Source organism: Nicotiana tabacum, chromosome 5, assembly GCF_000715075.1.
Source record: "Nicotiana tabacum cultivar K326 chromosome 5, ASM71507v2, whole genome shotgun sequence".
Lineage (NCBI taxonomy): Eukaryota > Viridiplantae > Streptophyta > Magnoliopsida > Solanales > Solanaceae > Nicotiana > Nicotiana tabacum.
The window spans coordinates 6,844,616-6,854,110 of NC_134084.1; positions in this window are offsets into that span (position 1 = coordinate 6,844,616).

The window sequence follows — 9,495 nt, forward strand, 5'->3', positions numbered from 1 at the left end:
CCATCGTCTCGAATCTGGATTTGAAGATTCGAGACGAAACTCGATCTATACCAAACCACCCCATCTTCATACCAGACACTCCCCTGACCCTCCTCGTGACCAAACCAAGTTTGGTTTGGTCCGAATCTACCCACAACTCCCAAAAACTCAAATCTGAGAATTTGAACCTTAGAACACAAGAGCCTAAGGAATCCGACCTGCTTCATAGAGGGTTTGAGGTCTAATAGACCTTAACCAAGGTGTTCTCGGTTGAGAACACCCTGGTTAGAGTTTGTTTGGCCTCAAATGGTCAAATCTAATTCGGACTAGGGTCGGCCTGCTTTGAACATTTTCTAGTAAGTTTTCCTTTTCTGTTTTTGTGTGGATGAGTCTGTTAGCATGTTCTGTTGTGTTTGTTCGGTATTTTCTGATACTTTTCTTAATTTCTTCCGTCCTTGTAAAGACCTTTTATTTGGTCGATTGTCTTCTGTATATGTTTTGAACGTATTCTGTGATATACATGTTCGATTAGATTAGTCGTCGCATAAATAATTCATATAGGTTCCCAATAATTGAACAAAAGTTGTTTGATGCCTTTAGGTCCCTGTATGTGTTTGTTTATTTGAACGACTGATTATTACCTGTTATAATTAGTATAGTCGACTCGATAAACGTCGTCGATTAGTTTTCTATAACTAATGGATCGAATGAGCTAATAATTTCACATGACTAATTGAACCTTGTCACTGACTGAATGCCCAGCATTGTCTGAAATGAGTTTGTTTGCATTGCAAAAATGACTGAAAAGGTTCAGTCCAGGGCAGTCCTGAATTTGAACTTTCATGAGTTCAGAATGCCCTGATGCTGCAAGGGGCAGGGCAGTAATAAGCAGGGTTTAACAGGGGTAGTCTGGGGTTTGAAAAGAACAGAAAAGGCTTAGTTTAAATAAGCTGACAAGTAGGGTACTAATTAAGATTAAACTAATACCAATGGGGAACAAGACACAAGAGTATGGGTTTAAAATGAATACTAAAATAAGCCCATAATCCTTGATTAAAGAATAAACCAGGCGTGGGGAACAAATGGCTGGCATCAAAAGATGCTTAGGCATGGGTTTAGAGGGTATGGGCAGTCTGCAAGTGGGGGGGATCCAGGCAGCTTGACTGCACTGGTCGTTTGGCTTATAAATAGGCCATTTCAGAACTTAAAAAGGGCTGGAATTTTTAGTCTTGAGAGAGGTCTTGTGAGTTTAAAGAAAACTGAAAACATAAGGAAATTTCCAGTAAACACTGTAACCAAAGACTGTCTGAAAGCTACATAAGAGTTCATATTGGTCAAGCTGTCTTGGCCAAGTTCTGTTGTTTGCACTGATTGAGCTGCTTGTGATTGTTGAACTGCTGGTGTTGCTGCATTGAACACTCTGTTACTTCTGTTGTTTCATTACTCTTTTCTGGGATTACTTGTTTGGTGCTCGACCATCTGCTGGTTTTCTTTGTTCTGGGAATTGTTGCTGGTTGTCTGTGGACTGTGGAAAACACTTGTGATTGTTGGTTTGTTGCTGTGTTGTTGCTGTGTATCTACTGTTGCTGTGTTTACTGCATACTGCCCCGCTGATCAGTCCTCTCTTCTTTGTCCTCTATACCAGGTACACAACCAATGCACTATCAAATGTAATTGGAACATTGAGCATGAATGCAAAAAGAAAAGACCTGAAGTTGATTTTCATACATAGATTGTTATATTAGATATCATGTACTGTATGATAATTTTCATTCCTGTGTTGACAATAGAAGCAGCATGTATGCCCAGTGTATATCAATATAGATTAGCTAAATGGTAGTTTACATATGTATGCTGATAGGTGAAAATATTCTCAATGAAATAGGTTGCATCTCAGACTTAGTTTACTTTGTAATATGTGCTGTAATGTATGCCAAGCATGAAAACTGTACATCATTGGCTAAGTTCTTCCTTTTTCTGATTAATGGTCTCATATAACTAGTAAACCACATGTTAAGACAAAGAACACAAAACTTGCAATCTCAACCTCATGAAGGTCAAGCCCAGGTCAAAACAGACCAAGCAGGCCCGCATCGAACAAGCAGTGGCCCAGGTCTGGCCCATCACGCATGGGCTGGATTTGGGCCCGTGATTATTTGTTCGGCTGACTGTGCACGCAGCCTCGTTTCTGATTTTTAAGCATTTCTGAATGTTGTTATAGATAACTTGCAAGCACGTAATTAATTAGGACTATCTACTGTTTTCAATTAGTAGAGACAAATGCGACAAGAAACGTAGTTGCTATAGGATATCCTTTTAAAATAAGAACGAGATGAGCCTCGACAAAAATAAATAAAAACGCACGAGCTGCGGGGCCCTCGTTAAATGTATATTATCGAAGCATTCAGTTTCCAGGATGGGTCGTTTAGCAAATATCACGGCCCTCCCAGAATAATAACGCGATAGTCTCTTTAAGCGCGTACTTAATAATGTTATCTCCTTAAACTCGGGTGCACATTTATGTGACCCAAATCCCAATCTCAACGGAATCGAAATGTGTCTCTAACCACGGGTACATTGATTGTGGCGTGGTCTGAGATGCATTTCCACGATGTTGCAAATTCTTTTCATAAGGAATGAGACGAGCCTCGACAAACAAAAATGTACAAAGTGCGGGGCCCTCTAAATGTATATATATAAAATACTTAGAATTCGGGACATGCCGTTTAAGCGAATTTCATGGCTTTCCCCAAAATAACAACACGCTAGTTGCTTTAAGCGCGCCTTTAATAATTTATTTTCCTTAACTCGGGTGCACATTTATGTGACCCAAATCCAAATCTCAACCGAGTCGAGATATGTCAATAATCACGTGTACATTGATGTAACGTGATTCGAGGTATGTTTTCGCGACGTTGCAATTCCTTGTAAAAATAATAATAATGATAAAAGCGGTTAAAAGATAAAATTGGCACATAAGTTCATATTTGTATAAAATCAGATAATCAAGCCGAATATAACAGTTGAGCGACCGTGCTAGAACCACGGAACTCGGGAATGCCTAACACCTTCTCCCAGGTTAACAGAATTCCTTACCCGGATTTCTGGTACGCAGACTGTAATATGGAGTCATTCATTTCCTCGATTCGGGATCAAAATTGGTGACTTGGGACACCCTAAACCTCCCAAGTGGCGACTCTGAAATAAATAAACAAATCCCGTTTCGATTGTCCTTTAATTGGAAAAACTCCCTTGCGCCCTCTCGAGTGCGTAAAAAGGAGGTGTGACAGCTCTGGCGACTCTGCTGGGGATCATGACCCAGAACCACTGGTTCAGGGTTAGAATTCGAGCTTAGAATAATTGTTATTATTTGGCTTTATTTATTATCTGATTTTATTACATGTTTTGAGCCTAATGTGCTAAATGCTGCTTTTACCGCTTTGATATTATTTGAACTGTATATAAATTGTGCCGAAACCTTTCTCTTCTTACCTCCGGGGATGTGCTTACTGGTTGAGACTCCCTATTCTGTTAGTGTCATACCCTGAATAAAAGAGGCTCGGAAAGTTTCTAAGCCGGCTGGCCTTTTGGTTCCCGGAAAGGAGCTCCTTCCTCAGCTCGAGTTGTCCGCTCGGGTACACTGTCTAGAACACCGACCCAGGTTTTGAACATAGAATAACATGACTTCATGCCGGATCCCTAGTAGGAACGCTTATTTGCATCACGTTGCATTTGACTTAGGGGGCTCAACACAGGGGTTGGGTCCGTCTAGGACTAGCAACCCGATATGAAAAGGCCATCCTGATGCATCCTATTTGTTTTCTGTGCATTTATTTGTCTCGTGCACGCATGCTGACCGGTGTTTTGAATAGTACGAATGTTGTGAAATTGGAAAAAAGGGAAATAGTGGTTAAGGAATGGATTGGTTATCTTTGAAAAAAACCAATACCCAAATACTGTCAAAACTCTGCCAAAATTTTGAAAAAAAAAACGTCTTATTAGTTTGTTTTATTAAAGGTAAAGGGAAAAAAAAGAATCGTGGTTCTGTTTTTGTTTTTCGGAAAGTATAGAAATATATAGTTTGTCTTGTTATAAAAATAAAAACCAAAAAGAGTCTTATTTCTAAAATGGGTTTTATAATAATAATAATAAAAAAAATGGGGTCTTTCATTATTTGTCACAAATATATACATGCATATATTATCCAAAAGTTTTATTTCTAAAAAATGAATATATATCTTTATCTATTGCAAGAACATTTGTCTTGCCAAAAGTTTTTAGAATCCCAATTTTCAATACAAATAATTCAAAAATATTTTCCATTATCGATTTTTTTAGAAAGTTTTCAGTTGTTTCTAAAATATAATAAACAAAAAAAAAAAAACATGTCAAAGATTTCTAATTTTTGTCATAAATAAGTCTAGTGATGTGACTTCCCCCTTTTACAAAAAATAGCAAAAACGAATATGTCAAATTTTAAAGAGTCATAAACAAGTCTGGGTGATGCCGCTCATGTCAAAAATAGCCAAATGTTCCCGAAAGGAACTCCGGAAGGCTGCCTTGGTACAAACGACCACCTCGTTTTTTTCACACAACCTTAAAATCTTCGTTCATGAAGCGCTGAGAGGTCGTGTTCAGAAATCCTTTCGAGGAAAATTGTATATATTTTTGTTGTTATCAGAATAAGTTTTGCTTGTTAAAATCTTATTAATAAATGTGCAGAATGAGCACGACTCCAAATGAACCCTTTTTCAATCATGAATAAAATCCCCCTCCAATTGCGGCTCTGGTGGAATGATTTAGGCAAAGAAGGGCATGACGAAATCAAGAAGTATCTGAGCCGGGCGGATAAAAGACTAATAGCAGGGTTAAAGGATCAGGTTGCAGAATGCCAGGAAGATTTGGAAAGATCCGAGGCTAGCACAGCAAGACTGCGGACCAAGTGGGCAAAAGGTACAATGGCCCGGAGGAAGCGCCTACAGTAAGTCATGAGGGATTGTGAATTGAGCGTCAAAGCGGTAAAGGAAACGAATTCCGCTCTGCAAGAGCGGATCTTCAAGCAAACACAAGATGCCCAAGCCGACAGAAGACGCTATTACAATGCAATGACCAGGATGGAAAGGCAAATGGAGATGTTCCAGGATCAGCTCGCCACCAATGCACAAACGCTAGGATTAAAGAGCCGACAGATAAGGCAGTTGTTCGCAGAAAGGGACAACATTTGAGCAAGAATTGACAAAATCGGGCATTACATCTACCTGAAATGCTTGGCATGCGAGCGAATGCCTCGGAAGACCCTTCTTGCTTCCGTCATGGGCGGCATCCACTGGATCATGAATGAATTAAAAAGCTTGCAGAAAGACCTCACACCTAGAGCCGCGAAAAGGCCGAATGACGCCTCGTGGATCCCTAAGTTGGAAAATTAATCCGTGGTCGAAATCCTGTCACTTGGCTTTGTTGCATTCCCATATGTTGTTTTCTATTTCTCCCTTAATCAAATAGGGTCAAAGAACCGTGGAGTCTGTATTGTTGCTATTCTTTGTTTGAAGTAATTTGTAATAGCAAAATTTTGAGAATGAATTCAATGATTTCACAAGAATTTTGTATGTCTTTACTTTGAGGCAGAACTACGCCTGGTCTGATTCACGCGGGGACGTGATACGTAGGCAATCCCCATAAGATTCGACCGCTTTTAATAAATAAAGAAAAGAAAATACAAATAAAATAAAACGCAGGGTTTCCCAAAATACTTTAAAGGGACGAATGAGCAAACCGGGATGACGCACGTTGTTTGAAGCAAAGCATGTAGAAACGGTTAACTGCCTAGGTGCATTGCATCCTCTATGTGTTATGATCAAATCTATTAAAATCTAACGCTAACAAAGTTTGTTATTGTCTGATCCAGACAAGTTAGTTGTTAAAGAACTCTGGCAACACACTCATACCAAACCAGATCCAAAGGACCGGTAGCGACAAGCATGACTACTTCAGAGAATAGTAATGAGGAAGAAAGGCCAATGAGCCAGTTATTAAAAGAAGCAATGGAAAAGATCGAAAGGATGGGACTAGAGATGAATGCAATGCAGCTAGCCATAGCCAAAACACAAAAGAGCCCTGAAACACTGGGACACACGCCGGAGTACCCTCACTCTGGCCCTTCCACAAGCCGCCCAAATCCCCTTTATCATCAAGAAAGAAGCCCTCATGATTCCCAAGCTCCACCACCCCATCAACCTCTCCCAACACCCAATATTCCCATTTTTGTGGGACCAACATCAGCCCCTTTGCAAAGGACGACCAGTGAGCCATTGTTTCAGGCTCACGATGCACAATACTATCCCCCCGAGCCTACGTTTCATGCCCCCGAACCACAGGCTTACAATCCACATTTGGAAGTGCCGGCAGAGGTTGAGAAGCCGGTTAAGGCTCCTGAACAGGATGAAGTATTGAGAAAGTTCAAAAGCCTGGAGCAGTCCTTCAGGAACTTGCACGGGCTGGGCAATCAAGTCAGCGTAGCATACAGAGATCTGTGCCCTTTCCAAGACGTCCAACTCCCGGCTGGGTTCAAGATGCCTAAGTTTGATTTATATGAAGGGCACGGTGATCCCATGGCACATTTGCGGGGATTCTGTAGCAAAATGAGAGGGGCAGGCGGCAAGGATGAGCTGCTGATAGCTTATTTCGGCCAAAGTCTGAGCGGATCTGCACTAGAATGGTATACCAGGCAGGATGCCAGCAGGTGGTACACGTGGGATGATCTGGCGCAGGCTTTTGCAGGTCATTTCCAGTACAATCTCGAGATAGTCCCTGACCGTCTCACATTATTGAGAACTGGGAAGAAACCCGGGGAAAGTTTTCGCGAGTTCGGGTTTCGCTGGAGAGAACAAGCAGCTAGAGTCGATCCTCCCATGAGAGAGGGAGAGATGGTCGACTATTTCTTGCAGACACTAGATCCAACCTACTTTGGTCACTTGGTGACAACAGTTGGAAAATCTTTCAACGAGGTGGTCAAGATAGGGGTCATGATAGAAGAGGGTCTGAGATCTGACAAGATCTTGAACTATTCGGCACTCAAAGCCACAACCCAGGTATTCAAAGCGGCACGGGAGGTGCGCTGAGAAGAAAGAAAGAAGAGGTTGCCACGATCGAGGCAGGCAGTTGGTCCAGGGCTGGCAGGCCGCACTACAACCAACCCAGACCTCACAGGTCAGAATACCCATACAACCCACCACAAAATTTCTATCCACCTCGAGAACCACATTGTTCCGTACACCAAGCCCAGGCATACACTCAGCCTCCGGTTCGCCCACAATGGCGCGCACCGGCTCCCCAGAATATATATGCACCACCACAAAACACCTACCCTCCACCAAGGGCGTATAGAAACCCTTCAGGGGCAGGTTTTCGGGGAAATCCAGATGCTAGGAATGACAGGTTGCGGAAGCAGAGAACTTTCACGGAGCTGGGAGAAACCTACACCGCTTTGTTCCACAAGCTGAGGTAATTGGGTTTGGTTAGTCCTGTCCAGACTCGAGAACCAAATCCCCCACCTCAGAATTTGGATCGATCAATCAGTTGTGAATACTGTTCAGGGATGCTCGGGCATGATACCGAAAAGTGCTGGAAATTAAGGCATGCCATACAGGATCTTGTTGACACCAATAAGATCGAGGTCCAGACACCGGAGGCTCCCAACATCAACCAAAACCCACTGCCAGCGCACCACGAAACTCACATGATTGAGTTGGTGTGTGAGGGAGGAGAATTGAGAAAACCCTCACAAACAGTGATGATGATCCAAGCCGCCCCGAAAGAAGTCTTAACCAGTGGAGGAACGAGTGTACAGTCGCAGGGAGAAGGCGTCAAGCCGGTAGTGATATTGGGAAAGAGCCCGTCCGCCATAACAAGCAAACCCGAGCCAAGCAAGTTGGTAATATCAGGGATCTCGCCCACACCGGCAGTCGTGTTAAAAGGGGTATGTAGAGAACTGGTGACCATAAAGCCTGTGGTCCAGCTGCCGATGATTGACAGCAGGGCTGTGCCTTGGAAATATGAAAAGGCGGTGGTGATGTACAAAGGAAAACAAGTGGAAGAAGTCAGTTGTGAAGCGCAAGGGTTGACTCGATCAGGTCGATGTTTTGCCCCGGTAGAGCTAAGAAGAACCAACCCAGTTGCAACCAAGAAACCTGTGTCCGAAGAAGAGGCTGAAGAGTTCCTGAGGAAGATGAAAGTACAAGACTATTCTGTGGTCGAGCAGCTGAGAAAAACACCGGCCCAGATCTCACTGTTGTCATTACTGATCCATTCTGAGGAGCATCGTCGGGCCCTGTTGAAGATATTGAACGAAGCTCATGTACCTAGTGAGATTTCTGTAAACCACCTGGAAACCATTGCCAGCAAGATTTTCGAGGTGAACAGGGTAACATTCTCAGATGATGACCTGCCGGTGGAAGGTACGGAGCATAATAAAGCTCTATACCTGGCTGTCAAATGTGAAGACTCGGTGGTAACTCGAGTATTGGTGGATAACGGCTCAAGCGCCAATATTTGCCCACTATCTACCTTGAACCAGTTAAAGATCAACCACAGAAGGATCCACAAGAACAGTATCTGTGTCCGAGGGTTTGACGGAAACGGAACAACCACTGTGGGGGATGTTGTACTTGAACTGACCATCGGTCCAGTCCTGTTTACCATGGAATTCCAGGTATTAGACGCCACAGTATCTTATAACCTGCTGTTGGGACGACCCTGGATTCATGCAGCCAAGGCGGTGCCCTCCACCCTACATCAGATGGTGAAGTTCGAGTGGGAAAGACAAGAGGTCGTGTTACACGGCGAGGATACAACGTGCACCATGGGCGGAGCCATTGTACCTTTCATAGAGACCGCTGATGACAAAGGTCCTTGGGTCTACCAGATTTTCGATACAGGGTCGGCCAACAAAATTTCTGAAGGAGAAATCATCCTGCACCCTAGGGTAGCTGCCGCAACAGTCATGATGGTCTCAGAAATGCTGGGTAATGGATTTGTGCCGGGAAAAGGCCTGGGAGTCGAGCTTCAAGGGATTATCCAACCTGCCTCCCTTCCTAAAAATCTGGAAACTTTCGGATTAGGGTTCAAACCAACCGCAGCGATAGGAAGCAAGCGCGAAAAATGAAGAAGAGGGTCTGGTTTCTGCCTAAACCAGTGCCACGTCTCTCAAGGTCTTTTGTCAAAGCAAGTGCCAAGGGGTCGCCGGTCCCAAAGATTCGAGGACCTTTGATCGGTATAAATGAAGACCTGAATCAGAGTTTTGAGAGGCTATTCGCGGATGTCAGTATGGTGGAAGCTGGAGAAGGTTCCAGCAAAGCAGAGATACAGTTTGCGGGGCCTGAGGCCAAGACCAACAATTGGACAGTTACTCCTCTTCCTGTCAGAGGGGAGTCTTGGTAGTAGGCTTTGATTTATGTTTTGTGTGTTTTGTTTTGTCCGGATTATTCAAGGGTGTAATCCAAATTTTACTTTCGTTTTTGT